At 42.1% G+C, this 18031-nt stretch overlaps 1 protein-coding gene across 1 annotated transcript in view; it reads right to left on the reverse strand.

The window, feature by feature from the left end:
• The window catches only part of PLAC1 (placenta enriched 1), a 176214-nt gene that overhangs the window by 15221 nt on the left and 142962 nt on the right, over positions 1-18031 (reverse strand). Inside the window, exon 2 of the mRNA XM_047844108.1 lies at positions 14845-14916. The gene's annotated coding sequence lies outside the window, so the exon portion shown is untranslated. The remainder of the gene's footprint in view (positions 1-14844; positions 14917-18031) is intronic.

Here is an 18031-nt window from a genome sequence, read left to right on the forward strand (position 1 = left end):
CCTACCCCCCCAACCCCGCCACCTCCCTCCACCCCCTTGTTAGTCCCAACGAGAGTGCCATCAATCTGCCACTCTCCTTGGGGGTTGCCGGAAATTCCTGGCACAGATATCTCCTACAGGGATGAATTTTGGATATTCCTCCGTCCACCCCTGTTACCACTGAATTATGGGGGGAGAGAAGGAGAGAAGAACCATTGAGAGGGAGAGGAGAAAACAAACGTCTTCTGTATACTCCTGCCCTGGCGAGCCCAGGCGTATGCCTGAAATAGGTGTTCGGTAAATACTCGAGGAATGTATGTACAAATGAATGAAAAAAGCGAGGTGGCAGGCAGGCATCCGGGAAAGGAGAGAAAGAAATGGCAAGCTCTCCCCGACTCGGCCTGCACACCATCTCTATCTCGGGGGCCTCCCCTGGTCGTGGACCGTGACCAACCCCGAATCTCTCCTTTCTCTTGCCCAGGCTACACGCAATACCCTTCAAGATACCCAGACAGAGGCTTGAGTCTGGATCAGGGCTGGGGCCCTTGTGTCTCTCTGCTGTGGGCAGAAAACAGCTTCATTCTCAGACTGGTCTTAGCGAGCTCCTCAAGGGATCTCCAGATACAACCCCCTCCACCATTTTGAGATTCCTTCCTCGTCCCGAGACCACGCAGTCGGGTGCAAAGGGACGGATCCACTGGTCCACTTCCATTTGTCTTTTACACACGGAAGCAACCTGACCACCTGGTCTGGCTGTGAAACATACGCAAATGAGTACAGACACCTGTACACACAGGTAGGTGAACACATGCTTCAGATACACATGCTGACCACGCACAGGACTGAGGCCGAGGGTGATGCTTTTTATGGGCCACATTTAAAACCTTATGTGCTGTGGTTTCTCAGCGCCTTTCATAAGCTCGACTTCTGTTCTGACATTTGTTTCAAATAAGGTTTCCTTCCATAAAAATACCACTCAGGGACACACATGCAGAATATGCATTTGGCTTTTCCTGGGTGTTAAATATTTTATTTGATGTGCTGATTTTCAAACTACATTGCTGGGAAATTAATAAACACTTAATTGCCTGTGTGACAACCTCTCAACACAGAAGCAACAGTGACTTGGATCCTGAATCCTTAATTCTTTACCTCTTGTTTTCCCTGTGAGCTCCCAGCCTCGCTTTCGCACCCAACCTCTGGTTACCCACAAATTCTACACATGGCACATGAAAGCAGGCAAAACATCTCCCCCCCCACCAAAAAAAAAAAACCCAACAAGGAATTGGAAAAGGAGAGTGAGGGTTCTACCCTACATGATGTGATTAAAAGTAAAATATATATATATTTTAAAGAGACCCGTTAAGCCAGTCCTTTTGAACACATGTAACTTCCTGATTGGTTCCACGCTCACATCATCTCTGGCTCGATTTGGTTCTTGGGGTCTGATTGAGCAAGCTTTTGTTTCATCTCATGCCCCATGTGCGGAGAGTGCGGGGTGTCTAGAAGTTGCCCTTTTTTTGGGAAAATAAAAAATACTGGAGAAAACCAGGGCTGACTTCCGATATGGGCAATTCCAGCTCATGGGCCGGGCGAACGAGCCCCAGGGAGTGTGTGGATGGGACCCGGAGGTGGAGGTAATTTGGGCCTCATAGCAGCTGGCCAGGCAGCTGGTGGAGAGCAGCTGCAGGAGGGGACAACTTCCATGGGGGGGTAGAATTGAAAGTTGGACTTCTGTACAGAACTGTTCAAGGTGACCTGACCCTGGGTTGAATTCTATCCCTCGGTATATGTTACCGGCTTATACTTTAACATTAGATGCAAAAGGGGTGGGAGAGTGAACCAGAGGCACAGAGAAGGACCTCTGCCTACTTCCGGAGGCACAGCATTGCTGGGGGATTTCAGGACCCAAAGGTGGCAATTTCCGTGTGACCTTCCCCTCAAGGCCACGTTGTGATGGAACTTAGCAGTGAGAATGTATCACCAACAGGGCACTCATTTAAAGTTAAAATGTCCTTTCATAACTTTTGGAAAGGAGGTTTGTATACACAGAGTATCTAGGATTTGCCCATTTCTGTTAAAAAAAAAAAAAAAAAAAAAGAACTCCTTCCTGACTATAAATCCTGAGCTCTGTAAATAATTTTTGGGTCCAAGAAGACCAACAACTGGCATTTTCACACCCCACTGCCCCCCCCTTCCCCGCTTCTGGAGCCCACAGCAACGGGAGGGGGACAAGGCATCTGCAAGGGAGGACGTGACAGATCCAAATGCACATATTTATTTAGTAAACAAGCTCATAATCTTCGAAATTTTAAAATTCGCCATAAGCCAACACAAGCTCAGGCTTCATTTGCAAAAATGCACAGCATCCGCCTTAAAGCGATTTGGTCATTGCAGGAGGGTGAGAGTGACATTGTACCCAGGAGCACAGTCTTGGCCGGTAAAGGCAGGGAGCCTTGAGTCGAGGGAGGGGAGCAGGGGAAGGAGACAGAGGGGTGGCCAGGCCCCTTTGATTTGGTGGAATCCAAGGTCATCTCCTCACTTTCTCCTTCTCTTTCTTCCCCACCCCCCTCCTCCTCACTCACATTTATTGAGTACTTACAATATGCCAAGCACAGCACCCAGGGCTTTACGAGCCTTGCCTCATTTACCGTCCAGGACATTCTCAGACGGGCACTGTTATCATCCCCGTGTTAGAAGGAAACCGAGGCCCAGAGAGTTTACATCACTTGTGCCTGTGGGTCACATCCTAGCAAGTGACCAGGGCTGAGGCCTGGTGAGATGGCTCCAGAGCTGGCTCTCTCTCCCCCAGAAGTCATGGAAGATACCTCTCTCATGAAGCCTCCCCTCGTGGGTCCCAACAGGATAAACCCCTTGGGTCTCTCGAACGTATTTCTTGGTTTTAAGAACTGATACGCTTTTTTTTCCTTGCTTACAAAAATGCAGTTGAGCCTAGAAAAGCCCAATGTATAAGGCTCTGGTGCTTGTATTTTTTTTTTCCAGAGCACTTGGAATAAGGTTCATACACAAAAAGTACGCAGTAGAAAAGTAGCATAAAATGGCCTTGCATAGATTGTCGTTGAGTACGACTTGATTCGTCACTCCCAGCTCTAGCTGTTTTGCTGAAAACCACTCTCATCCGGTCAGCAAAGGAAAAGGGGGCCCGAGGAATACTCAAGGACACAGAGAGCTCGGGCTGGAGAAGGTGAGGAGAAACCTGGGATGGATTCAGTTAAGAACAGCAGAAAGCAGAAGAGGCGCTTGGGAAGAGGTTGACTTAGTGGGGGGGAGGGGGGGCAGGGAGAAGCTAATTCAAGCACCACAGGCGTGGGAACCGGGAGGGTTGAGCAACAGCTCTGGTGTCAGGTGGCTGTGGGGAGTTACAGAGTGCACTGTAACTTGGGGACCGAATGTGGAACTCAGCCAGCAAGGACCTTGTTTCTCCTAAGGGACTAGGGCATGGGGGAAGCCTAGGTGGCCTGGGGCTGAATCATGGGATATTGAGAAGAAAAGCCAAGCTTATGTGTTAAAGGCTAAACAGGTTGGGCTTGTCCCTGAAATGTACTGACGTGTAACATGTGACTCCTCCCCTCTCCCTCCCGTTGGGAGAATCTGTGCTTCCTTACTGGCTGGTGGGGAGGGCTCCAATGTGAGTGACAGGGCATGGAAAATCTGGAGAAGCCTGATGGACAGCATTTGGATCCTAAGATCAAAATCTAAAGGAGAGTCTCCTCTCGCATCTTCTGTGGTCTTGCAACTAACTCAGTTCTTCCCTTGGGGGAAATAAATAGAGGTCATAGAAACCATAATTTTTGGTACGCACCAGTCCTTATTTAACCTGGACAGGCACTCTGAACTAGCAAATGGTTCCACCAACCCTTGGGCTCTACTGGAGGGGTTGGAGGGATCCTTGGTGGGTGGAAAGAACCCCCCAATGATGGCCACACGAGCACTGATGTCCACATTTTCATCACACATCCACGGCTTGGATTTCATGCCTCAAAGAATGTGCAATGGGCCTGCAAAGCTCAAAGGGTATGAAGCCATCACTTTATTAGTATTAGCCCATGTCATTGAATAGTGCTTTTTACTCCAGAGCATTTTCATATCTACTCAGTCTTATCTGATGTGGTAAGTGGGGTAAGTAATGTTTTTCCTATTTTTGTAAGACAGAAAATAAATACAAATCAAAGTTTATATTCCTTAATATGATTTTAAGTAACTATGCTTAATTCAATCTGGGTCTTGTTACCTCCCTTTCACTCATCCAACAAATATGTACGGAGCACCTTCTCCAGACCAGCACAGTTTTAGGTGCTGGAATATATAAAAGTGAACTAAGACACAGGGCATTTGGCTGGCTCAGTTGGACGAGCATGCAACTCTTGATCTCGCGGTCATGGGTTTGAGCCCCATGTTGGGTGTAGAGATTAAATAAATAAATAAACTTAAAAAAAAAAAAACGTTAACTGAGACAGGGTTCCTATGCTAATAGAGTTTGCAGTCCCAAGTCAGAGACACATTAAACAGAAAAACTCACACATCGTTATATAACATCAGATAGTTAATCTCAAAACATGTCATTACAACTGTGATAAATGACACCAAGCTTAGGTTCAAGTGTTATGAGAGTGTATAACACAGGGATCTAACCCAGTCTTGGGGTCTGGCAAGGCTTCCCTGAAGAAAAGACATTTCCATATCAGTTTGCAGACTCAGAACTGGGGCTGCAGATGGGGAAGATAGCGAGCACGTGTCAGTGGAATGCCTAAGACCAAAGCTACAGAGCTGGAGCACAGGTCAACACAATCCTGTCCCTGCAACTCTTTTGGTTTTATCTTCCCTTCTTTCCTGCTACTCTTCTTCCTGTGCTGCTACTGGCCATCATTTTCTCCCTTCATCTCAGCACAACTCAGGTGGGTCTTTGTATTTCATCTTGTTTTTTAAAGTTAGTTAATGAATTAATTTAGTGATCTCTACATCCAACGTGGGACTTGAACTCAAGACCCCGAGATCAAGAGTCTCATGCCCTCCCAACTGAGCCAGCCGGGCGCCCCATCCATCTTTCATCTTTGAAAATGAGTCAAAAGAAGCAGGATCTCATAGCATGAAAATCCTGACATCTTGGATGTGTATGTCTTGTAGATGAGGGATGATAATGATAATATATAAGAAACATTGCCTTAGAGATGGCCACAAAGCTGAAATCACTTGGGGTGCTTCTTTTGGCTAATTTGTCTTTTAAATCCTAGGGAACTGAATCTAGAATGTTTGCAATGGGGGGGTGGGGTGGGGGTGAGGGGTAGAGAGTGAGGGATGGAGATCTTCGTGCACACAATTTTGCCACGCGGGGTAATACCCTTGAGATCCATCCGACTTGGTGGCCATTCCTTTCCATAATACCACAATTTGTTTAATTATTCACCTATCGAAGGACATTTTGGTTGTTTTCAGTTTTTGGCTATTACAAATAAAGCTGCTATAAACATTCATGTATAAGATTCTGTGTGGACATAAGTTTTCATTTCTCTGGGATAAATGCCCAGGAGCATGATTGCTGGGTCCTATGGTAATTGCATGTTTAGTTTTAGAAGAAACTGCCAAACTATTTTCCAGGGTGGCTGCAGCGTTTCACATTCCCACCAACAGTGCCTGAGAGATCTGGTTTCTCTACATTCTCGCCAGCTTTTGGTATTGTCACTATTTTTTGTTTTAGCTGTTCTAATCGGCGTGTAGTAACACTTCATTGGGGTCTACATTTGCATTTCCCTAATGGCTAATGATAGCGACCATCTTTTCATGTATTTACCATCTATATTTCCTCTTTGCTGGAAAGTCTCTTCATGTCCTTGGCTCGTTTTCTGATTGGACTGTTTTTATACGGTTGAGTTTTTTAAAGTTCTTCATATAGGAGTCATTTGTCAGATATATGGTTTGCAAATACATTTGCCCACTTTGTAGCTTGTCCTTGTATCCTCTTACCAAGGCTTTCACAGAGCAAAAGTTTTCAGTTTTGATCAGGTCTAATTTATTGATTTTTCCTTTTATACGTGATGCTTTTGGGATCAAGTCTATGAATTTTGCCTAGCCCTAGATCCTGAAGACTTTCTCCTATGTTTTTCAAGTTTCATAGTTTTTTACATTTAAGTCCATGACCCAGTTTGAGTTAATTTTTGTATAAGGTATGAGACTTAGGACGAAGTTTGTGATAGTTAATTATGTATCAACTTGGCTAGGCTACGGTACCCAGATATTTGGTGAAACACCTAGATGTTGCTGTGAAGGTTTTTTTTTTTTTTAAAGAAAAGATTAAGGGGCATCTGGGTGGCTCAGTCGGTTAAGCGTCCGACTTCAGCTCAGGTCACGATCTCGCGCTCTGTGAGTTCGAGCCCCGCGTCGGGCTCTGGGCTGATGGCTCAGAGCCTGGAGCCTGCTTCCGGTTCTGTGTCTCCCTCTCTCTCTGCCCCTCCCCCGTTCATGCTCTGTCTCTCTCTGTCTCAAAAATAAATAAACGTTAAAAAAAATAAAAAAAAAAATAAAGAAAAGATTAACATTTAATTCAGGAGACTTTTAATAAGGCGGATTACCCTCCTTAATATAGGTGGACCTCAACTAATCGGGTCAAGGCCTTAAGAAAAAGACTGACCTCTCCTAAGGAAGAGGGAATTCTCCAGCAGACTGCCTTTGGACTTTAGCTTCAACATCAGTGCTTCCCTGGGTCTCCAGCCTGCTGGCCTATCCTGAAGATTTGGACTTACCAGCTTCCACGATCACATGAGCCAATCTCTTAAAAATAAATCTCTCTTTCTTTCTCTAGTCTCTCTCTCTCTCTCTCTCCCTGCCTCGTTTCCTCCCTCCCTCTCTCTGGGTTCTGTTTCTCAAGAGAACCCTGACTACTACAAGGTTATTTTTTTTTTTCTGTTAGCCTATGGATATCCAATTTCTCCAGTACTGGTTGTCAAAAAATCTATCTTTCCTTCATTGAACTGCATCTGTACTTTAAAAAATCAGTTGGGCATATTTATGTAAGTCTATTTATGGATTCTATTCTGTTCTATTGGTCTGTGTGTTTATTCTCCTGCCAATACTACACAGACTATAGATAGATAATAGGGCCAACTGATTCCTCCTACTTCATTCTTTTTTAAAATTTAGCTATTCTAGTTCCTTTGACTTTCTGTATAAATTTTAGATAAAATCCAACAAAAGTCTTGCCGGGATTTTGAGTAGGAATTATGTGAAACCTGTACACCAATTTGGGGAGACTGATAGTTTTACTATGCTGTGTCTTCAAACCCATGAATGTGCTATGTCTCTCTATTTTTTTAGATCTTTTATTCTTTCATTAGCATTCTGTGGTTTTCAACATGCAAGTCCTTTTTTTTAAGTTTATTCATTTGAGAGAGAGAGAGAGAGAGAGAGAGAGAGAGAGAGAGAGCAGGGGAGGGGCAGAGAGAGAGGGAGGCGGAGAATCCCAAGCAGGCTCTGCACGGTCAGCACAGAGCCTGACTTGAACTCACGAACCGTGAGATCATGACCTGAGTCGAAACCACGAGTCAGATGCTTAACCGACTGAGCCACCCAGGCGCCCCTCAGCATATAAGTCTTGTGTATATTGTGTTAGATATATCCAAGTGTTTTTTTTTTTTTGGCAATTACAAATGGTATTGTATTTTTGATTCTGGTGTCCATGTATTAATTGCATTTATATAGAAATATAATTGATTTTTATATGTTTATCTTTGATCCTGTGACCTTGCTGAACTCACTTATTAGTTCTAGAAGTTTTAAAAATAGATTCCTTGGAATTATCTATATAGATAATCATGTTATCACCAAATAGGAAAAGTTTCATTTCTTCCTTTCTAATCTGTATGCCTTCTATTTTCGTTTCTGACCCTATTGTACTGGCTAGAACTTCCAGCATTATGTTGAATAAGTGATAAGAGTGGACATGCCTGCCTTCTTCCTGTTCTTAGGATGAAAGCATTCAGTTCTTTTATCATTAAATGTAATGTTAGCTGTAGGTATTTTTGTAGACACTCTCTATCAAGTTGAGGAAGTTCCCCTCCATTCCTCATTTGCTGAGAGATTTGTATCAGGAATGGATGTTAACTTTCGCCAAGTGCCTTTTCTGCATCAATGGATGCAATCATGTCACATTTCTTCTTTCGCTTGTTAATATGGTGGTTTACATTGACTCATTTTTGAATATTGAACCAGACTTGCATATTTGGAATAAACCCCACTTGGTCATGGCATAGAATTCCTTTGTGTTGCTGAATATATGCTATTAATATTTTGTTAAGAATTTTTTGCATCTATATTTATGAGGGATACTAATCTGTAGTTTTCTCGTACTAGCTTTGGTTTTGGTACCAGAGTAATATTAGCTTCATGAAATGAATAGGGAAATGTTCCCACTACTTCTAATTTCTGGAAGAGATTATGTATAATGGCCATTACTTTTTCTTCAAACGTTTGGTAGAATTCTTTGTGAAACCATCCGGGCCTAGGGATTTCTTTTGGGGGAGCTTTAAAATTATGGATTTAACTTGCTTAATAGTTATAGGGCTACTAACTATATTTATTTTTGGTGAGTTGTGGTAGCTTGTGCTTTTCAGATTCCCCTATTATCCTTTTGATGTCTGCAGGGTCGATAGTAATATCTTCTGTTTTGGCCTGATATTGGTTATTTGTTCTCTCTTTTATCTTTGTCAGTCTTGCTAGAAATCTGTTGATTTTATTGATTTTTACAAAGGAATGGCTTTTTGTTTCATTGATTTTCTTTACTGTCTTCCTCTTTTCAATGTTATTGATTTCTGCTCTTTATGGTTTTTCCTCCCTTCTGTTTCCTTTGTGTTTGTTTTGCTCTTCTTTTTCTAGGCTCTAGAGGTGGGAGCTTAGATTTACTGATTTCAGACCTTTCCTCTTTTTTTTTTTTTTTAAATTTTTTTTTTCAACGTTTATTTATTTTTGGGACAGAGAGAAACAGAGCATGAACGGGGGAGGGGCAGAGAGAGAGGGAGACACAGAATCGGAAACAGGCTCCAGGCTCTGAGCCGTCAGCCCAGAGCCTGACGCGGGGCTCGAACTCCCGGACCGCGAGATCGTGACCTGGCTGAAGTCGGACGCTTAACCGACTGCGCCACCCAGGCGCCCCAGACCTTTCCTCTTTTCTAATGTATGTATTTAGTGCTATAAATTTCCCTCTCAGCATGGCTTTTGCTGTGTCCCGCACATTTTGAAATGTTGCATTTTTAAAGTTTATTTACTTATTGAGAGAGAGAGATTGAGAGTGAGAATGAGAATCCCAAGCAGGCTCCGCACTGACAGTGTGGAGTCTGACACAGGGCTCAAACTCACGAACTGTGTGAGATCATGACCTGAGCCAAAATCAAGAGTTAGATGCTTAACCGACAAAGCCACCCGGGGGGCCCCTGAAATGTTGCGTTCTTATTTGAAATTTAGTTCAATGTATTTTTTATTTCTCTCGAGACTTCCTCTTTGACCTGTGGATTATTTAGAAGTATGTCATTTAATTTCAAGTATTTGGATATGTTCCTGTTCCCTTTCTTGTTGTTGATTCCTAATTTGATTCCATTATGGTCAGAGAACGCACTGTGTGTGGTTTTAATTCTTCTAAATATGTTTAAGTTTGTTTTATAGTTCAGAATGTGGTCCATCAAGTTCCATGGGTACTTGAAAAGAATGTGTATTTTGCTGGTGTTGGATAACGTGTTCTATAACTGTCGATTAGACCCTGTTGGTTGATGGTATTGTTAGGTTCTTTTATGTCTTTGTTGTCTGCCTAGCTGCTCTATCAATTATGGAGAGAGGGGTGTTTATATCTCTACCTGCAATTGGGATTTATCTGTTTCTCCTTTCAGTTCTGTCAGTTTTTGCTTCACATATTTTGCTTCAAAAACAGCTCAGTTGTTTGCCCCATACACATTTAGCATTGCTACATCTTCCTCATGGACTATTTTATCATTATATCATTGTCACATATAATGTCCCACGCTGTCTCTGCTAATTTTCTTCAATCCGAAGCCTATCTGATATTAATAGAGCCAGAGACACCCATTTTACTCTCAATCTCCCTATATTATTATATTTGAAGTGAGTTTCTTTTAGAGTGCATATTGTGGGGTGATGTTTTTCTTATCCACTTTGCCAATCTCTGTCTTCTAATTGATGCATTTAGATGATTTACATTTAACATTATTGTTGATATATTAGGCTCTGTGTCTGCCATTTTATTTTTTGTTTTCTGTTTTTCATTTCTCTGTTTTTCTTCTTCCTGCATTCCTGCGGGTCACTTGAATATTTTTTGGAATATCATTTGGATTTATCTGTAACGGTTTGAGTGTATATCTTTGTATAGATTTCAGTGGTTCCTTTAGGTATTGCATCGTATATACATAAATTATCACAGTCTAATGGTGGTGTTATTTTACCAGTTTGGGTTAGTGTAGAAAACTTACTTTCATTTATGTCCCTTTGCCCTCCCCAGTTTATAATATAATTATTTTAAATATCTCCTCTACATGCATTTAAAACCCAATCAGACAGTGTTATAATTTTTGCTTCAACCACCAAACGTAATTTTGAAGACTCAAGAGGGGAAGGAAAGTCGATTTAATTTATTCACATGTTCATTGTGTTCTTTCTTCCTGATGTTCCAAGAAATTCTTTTTTTTTTTTTAATCATTTCTGTTTAGAGAACATCCTTTAGCTGCTCATTTAGGGTAGGTGCGATGGTGACAGATTCTCTTAGAGTTTTTTCATCCGAGAATGTCATTGCTTCCCTTTCATTCCTGAAGGATACCTTTGCATGATATAGGATTCTGGGTTGGCAGGTTTAGCACTTGAAAAAGGTGCCAATTTCCTTCTTCAAAATATTGTTTTCCTGTAAGTAATATCTTTTCTCCTCTGTCTGCTTTCAAGATTTTTTTCTTTGTCTTTAGTTTTCGGAAGTTTGGCTATGATATGTCTGAGTGTGCATTGGAGTCATCCTGTTTGGGGTTCTCTCAACTTTTTGAATGTATTTTTCTACCTTTCCCCCAATTTGGGAATTTTCAGCGTTTCTCTTTTTCCTCTTTTCTTACAGCATCACCGGTTCCTGAAGCACTATTCATTTGAGTTCCAGTCTATTTTCTCTCTGCGTAATTTCTATTGTTATATCTTCAAATTCTCTGATTCTTTCATTTGTCTCCTCTGTTCTTTTTTTTTTTTTTTTTTTTTAACGTTTATTTATTTTTGAGACAGAGAGAGACAGAGCATGAACAGGGGAGGGGCAGAGAGAGAGGGAGACACAGAATCTGAAACAGGCTCCAGGCTCTGAGCTGTCAGCACAGAGCCCGACGCGGGGCTTGAACTCACGGACCGCGAGATCATGACCTGAGCCGAAGTCAGACGCTTAACCGACCAAGCCACCCAGGCGCCCCTCCTCTGTTCTTTTGAGCCTAGCCACTGAGGTCTTCAGTTCTAAAATTGCCATTTGGTTCTCCTCTGTATATTCTTGTTTACTGAGACTTTATAGTTCTTTGCTGAGACTTTCTTTTTATTTGTTCCGAACATGTTTGTAGGTGCTGAGTAAAGCATTTTTATGACAGCGGCTTCAAAATCTTCATTAGATAATTCCAACATCCTTGTCATCTTGGTTTTGGCATCTACTGATTGTGTTTTTTCATTCAGTTTGAGATCTTCCTGGTTCTCGGTGTAATGAATGATTTTAAATTGAATACTGTTCATTTTGGGTATTATGTAACGAAACCCTGGATCTTATTCAAACCCCCTGTTTTAGCTGTTTTTTTTTTTTTTTTTTTTTTTTCTGATGCTACTCTGGGAGGGGAAAGGAGGGGATATTGCCCTGTTACTGCCGGGTTGGAGTAGAAGGTCAGGCTCCTCATTTGGCCATTGCTGGCAGGGGTGAGGTGGGAGTCACAGTTTTTCCTGTGGTATAGAACAGTAATTGTTGAACGCATTACCAAGTCATTCTTTGGTTCGTGAGGTCCTTAGCCAGTCGGCCTTCTTCTCTGCATCTTTATTGGTCTTCTCATGTTTGTTTTACATATAATGTCCAGGGTTTTTAGTTGTACTTAGTGGAAGGAATGGGGAACAGTGTATCTACTCCATCTTCTTGGAGGCAGAAGTCCCCAGTTGACTTTGAGGATCCCACATCTCATATTAGTTAAATCTCATTACTTATTTGTTAAGGTATGGTGTTAAAAAGCTACATTTGGATATGCTGTCTTCATTGAATGAGTGGATCATACCCTTGTAGCTTGTGAGATGTTGAGGAAGAACCACAGATTAAGGCATCCCCAGAGTTCTCCAGCTGCCAAGCTGGTGACAGATTCCTTAAATCTGTTCTACTCTTGAACAAACAAGTCTTCAATACGTGCCCAGAGCTGCAATAGGCATGTAAAAGGCTGTGGAAAAACTCATACTCTAGACTCCCAGAGTTTTTAATGTCTAGTTGGGGAGATACAACAAGCAAATTATCCATCTCAGGACCTGGCGTATGGTAGACACTCAATCTAGGTTTGTCACATGGAGGAATGCTGCTGACCAAATGCTAACTGCTCCCGGATGAGAGATTTCTTAAGGAGGTGAAGGTTGGGTTGTCTTATGGGTTGCATAGGATCTGGAGGTTTTTTTGAAGGAAAAAACTGACAGGACTTGTTTACAGAGTGGGGTGAAAGAGAGTAAGAAAACAATCAGATTTTGGTTTGGATTCTGGGTGACTGGGAGACAAGGGGAAGGCTGTGAGTTTGATTTTGGACCTGATTAGCCCGAGCTATTAACAAAATACCCAAGCACAACTGCACAGTAAATATTTGGACTGTTTGGAACTGAGGGGAAGATTATACTAGAAAACCCCATCTTTTCATCTGAGTCTCCAGAAGATGTAGGACCTAGCCCAAACTTTGTAGGCAACCAACTGATGTAAGGCAATTTACAACCCCTCCCTGGGCTTTGATTTCCTCATCTGTAAAATGGATGCATTGCTAGATAGTTGTTATGAGATAAGCTGGCACAGTGTCTGGTATTTGGAAGGAGGCCTATGCTTGTTGGAATGTTTTCCTTCAAGCTCTAGGATTCTGAGATTTCTCTGAATAGTTCTTACTGTATCACCTTCTATGTTTTTTTACTTAGTTTTGTTTTTTTTTGCCCCCAGCAGAGCTCACTAGTTTATATTATATGAAACTAAGAACGCAGGGGAGAGAGAAGGTTGTACGTGTTGTGTCTCAATCTTTACGGACAGAAGTTTTTCTCTCTTGTGAGCATTTGCAGTATTCACGCTTGAATCAGAAAAGCCTCCATTTTGGCTGATTCCAGCCCTATACTCTGGGGAGTACAGTGGGCAGGTAGCCACTAGTACACAGGAAGGGAGGGCTTTGTGGTATTTTAAAGCCATTGGATTTTATTTATTTCCAGTTTGCTCAACATTTGTTCCACATATCTATACAGTTGAAAAAGGGGAGCAGATGGGAAGAGAGAAGGATGAACTCTAACTAGGCCTAGAGAAAAGGATGAACACATTTGCCTTTCAATACCAAACTTGGGCTCATGATGCTTAAACACGAGACTTCTGGGTTTCATTTTGTCTTCCTGAAAACTAAACGCTGCTGTGACTTTCCACCTGACATCTGAAGGGTTGATCTTGGTTTGAGAAATGGTTCCATATCTTACTGCTAGGGCTTTATGAGTATAAGCCCTCAATCTATCAGAAATAGTCTTTATTTCTTTCAAGTGGAAAAGATATTTTTCAGATTATAACGTAATACGAGCTCATTGTAAGGAATTTGGAAATTACGGAAATTAGAAAATGAAAGTCACTCATAATCCTACAACCTAGAGGTAACCCGTATTAATATTTCTATTTATTTCTTTTCAGTCTTTTTTCTACACACACACACACACACACACACACACACACACGAGCGAGTGCACGCACATGGGATCATACTGTATGTTCATGGTGTATCTTCTAAACAGGATTGTAAATAACTAGCATTTCATGGTATAAATGTTACTGCATAGAATCTCGTAGTAAGGACAACTTTTAAGCTGCTTCTACTTTTCCTCTATTTTAAAAGATGTTACAATGAATCTCCTCATATTTATATTTTTTTGTGCATCTCTATTATTATTTTTTTAGGATAAGTCCTTGGAAAGAGAATAACTGGGAGAAAGAAGAAGAACATTGTTAAGGTTTTGGCACATGTTGTCAAAGTGCCCTGTGGGAGAGTTGTGCCAATTTGCATTCCCAGTAGTGTTCGAGAGTGCCTGCTTCATTGCATTAATCCAGAATACTTCACCCTCATGTATACATAACACTATTTTGGACCATTTTAATTTCAAAGGCATTTGCTGAGCACCTATTATGTGTAGGGTACTGTGCAGGTATTAGACTCACTCCTGTTATGCAGTGTAAATGCTAAGTAGATAAGGTACATACACAAAGAATGTTCAAAGAGCAAGTGAAATAGAACAACATACACATCTCTATAGCCAAGGCTGATATCATTCAGTCTTTAGATGGCTACTCTTTGAGGAAAGACACTGTGCTAACAAGTTTAAAAAATAATTTGGCTCTGGTAAACACTTTAAAAATGCATTAACATGAATCTTGCAAATAATAAACGTTCAGTTGTGATCATTTATGCTGTATTTCCCAGCATACATTTGGGCATGAATGGAGAGGAATATTACAAATTCACCTCTTTTAAAAGAGCAAAAAAAAACCCAACCCATTTGGGGTAAAAAGACAATTTCTGCTTTTGTCAGTTCCTTTTAGAAAATTAACCTGTTGGTTATCGGAGAAGGGGGACACAGAACACACAGAAAGCTAACCTCCTTCTGGCAGCTGGGGATAATTTGTCAGTCTCCTTTGAAATGTGGCTTTGTGCTCGCTGGTGAAGGCAGCTGGAACAGAAAAAGCATGACAGACAAAAGCTGAAATCCACATGAAGAAAGGTCTTTTTCCCCAAAATTACTATCTGAGTTAGCAATGGTCGGAAAAGAAAGTACATGTATATCTTCCCAGCAACAAGCACGTCTGTTACTAGAGAAGGCCCTCTATGCTACAGGAGCCATTTGGAAGAGCTGTAGCCCTGAATAGGGCTGCTGGATAGCATTTAATCCACCCCTCCGACCCCCACGAAAAGTTACACCCTCAAATGAAATTGAGTTAAAACCGAGTGTAAATGAATGAAAGTATCGTGTTTAAAATCCAATCAAAAGCATTTACTATGCTGAAGAAGATCTACTTCATAGATAGTGGATGATGGCTCAAGAAATATGGGTTTAGGAATACGATTGCAATTGAAAAGGTGGCCAATGGGTTGGCTAAAAATGATACTATCAAACTGGAAACAACCGAAATGTCCTTCACCTGGTGAATGCATAAACTGTGGTACATCCATGCAATGGAATACTACTCGGTAATACAAAAGAATGAACTACTGATACATGGATCTCAAAGTAATTATACTGAGTGAAAGATGCAATCTCAAAAGATCACATACTCCATTGTTCCATTTCTATCACGTTCTGGAAAAAGCAAAATTATAGCAACATAAAACAGGGCAGTGGTTATCTGGGGTTGGGGGTAGAAGGCTGGACTGATTACAAAGGGCAGCATGGGAAAATTTGGGTGGGGGGGGTAATGAGCTGTTCTATATCTTGATTGTGGTGGTAGTTACACGACTTTATATACTTGTCTTAACTCATAAAACTAACTATACACCAAAAATAGTAAATTTTACCATATGTTACTTTAAAAAGTGAATGAAAAAAAATCTCATAAAGATAACACTATCAAACATGGGGAGGTGGAGGAAAGAGGGGAGGTTGGGAGTAATGTTAAGTGAGCTCATTTTTTTTTTTATAGCCGGGAGTCAGTAGATAAGATCCAAAATGGATAAACCAAGAAATAGGAGTAGAGGCATATTATTTAGTGATGCCGAAGTAACCACCAGATGAACTGAAAACAGAATCTGTTAAAAATGGTTGCCCCTGAGGAGTGGGACTAGGGGTGGGGCCGAGAACTGTTGTTTTTTGTTCCAAGCTCTCTTGTACTATTTGGTATTTTTGAACCATGCTCATGCATTACTCTGATTTAAAAATAAATGTAGTGGAAAATGCACTGGACTGGGAATCGAGAAACCTGATCTCTAAACCTTGATTCTGCACTAATTGAACAACTCCCTTCTGCTCTCTGGCTCTCGGTTTCTACATCTGTACGACAAAGGGGTTGTTGGACTAGACGATCTTCAAGACTCCTTACAGACCTCAAAAAAAAAAAAAAAACCGATCAAACAGATGATTTGCATATCCACAACGATCTTTTGTCAAATTCAGCACAAAGAAACAGACGTTTTTATTTTTAAAGCCAGAAGGGACGAAATCATCTCATTAAACAGTCTCTTTCTAACCGCTGAAGAAACCGAGATACAGATTGGTTAAAAGACTCACTTGGAATGACAGTTAATTGGCGACAGAGCTAGGGCTGGAGCTTAGGGCTTCGCCTAGCTCTTGCCATGGCACCACACCGCTCCTCCCAGGTCTAATGGAATCATTCCCAGGCACCAGGGCTGACAAAAATTCCCTGGGATGACACCAGGAATGAAACTCATATGCTGACATGGTTTCATTGGCCTGGGAAATGAGTCAGAATTTTGGAAGTGGTCCCTGACATACGCATGCATGATGCAATACCACAGGCATCCTGAAGTTGGTCAGGGCGATGTTAAAGCTCAATTTGGGGGCTCTGTTTCCTAGTAACTGGTGGACGAGCTGCCTTTGACAGCTATTGCCAGCCTACTGACCTTCCCCTTTTGTGCGATAGGAATCCCAGCACTGGAAATCCTACCCATTCCCATTCTGATTTAAAACCATGGGTTTAGCCATTTTTTTCTCAATGATCTTTTATCCCTATAACCTTTAAGTTCACACCATGTTTCACCGACGTCTATCAAGCATGATGGAAGATATGTCCACCTGGAAATTTTTATCAGCCATCGTCAAATGAACAAGGCATCTTGGTAAGGTTTAGCAGTCCTCCTAGGAATAGAGTGGAACCAGACTCCTGACTTGGACCATACCATCTTCCTAGGAAGACCTTCCATGTTGACTCGGAAGCAAGCTAAAAGCATGCGTGTCTTGCCGAGCATTCCCCCCTCCCCCTTTGCTTGGGCCTGCAGGCTCACTTGCCCCTCATCACATAAGGTCTGGGGTTTGGAGAAGAAGGACACCATTATGCGGGGCTATCATTCTTCCTCAGTGGAAACAACGCTGCCCTTTGTAAGCTCCCAGCAAACTTCAAAGGGTGTGGCTATCTTTCTGTGTTCCCAGGCAAGCCTCCTCGGGAAACACGGCTCACAGTGCCTTTCTGGTATTAGAATCTTCTTTCGCTGATAGTGAGTTAAAACAGGAATTTTTAGGCAGCCCTCCTCCCTGCCCCCTTTGGTGCTTTGTCTACTTAAGAAGCAAAATTGTATTTTTTACCCCCCCTTGGAAAATACTTGTTTGCCAACTTTTGTGTCCCCCCCCCCCCCATCTGTGCTCTCACTCTAGCCTGGCTGTCTGCCCAGCTCCGAATCCTGCCTTACCTACTGCCTGGCATTTACTTCACAACAGCTGGCCCAGGGATCTCAAGTGCTTAGCCTCAGCTGCCAGCTTAGGGAAGGAGAGGCCCCTGTAGCTGAGCTCGTGACAAAGACAGCATTTGTTCCCACACCAGTATTCTCGATGTCAACAGCAGTGACAGGCTCCAAAGGGGATCATGCCCAGTCACTGCCCACTTGGGGAGAACTCCACAGGCCCAGGGATGTTCATACATCCAGCTTCCATATCTGCTTTGAGTCTCCCCACCATCCTGTGAGGTGACTAGAAACCAGTAACAGGATTGCCATGTTACAGTGGAGAAAGGCAAACCATCGGACACCAGGAGATCGCCCAAGGGAGTGACGATCATGTTGTTCAAAACAAGATTCAGAATACCCGGGTCTGACAAGCATCAGTTTCTGAGATTTGCCCG

The sequence above is a fragment of the Prionailurus viverrinus genome, chromosome X (assembly GCF_022837055.1).
Source record: "Prionailurus viverrinus isolate Anna chromosome X, UM_Priviv_1.0, whole genome shotgun sequence".
NCBI lineage: Eukaryota > Metazoa > Chordata > Mammalia > Carnivora > Felidae > Prionailurus > Prionailurus viverrinus.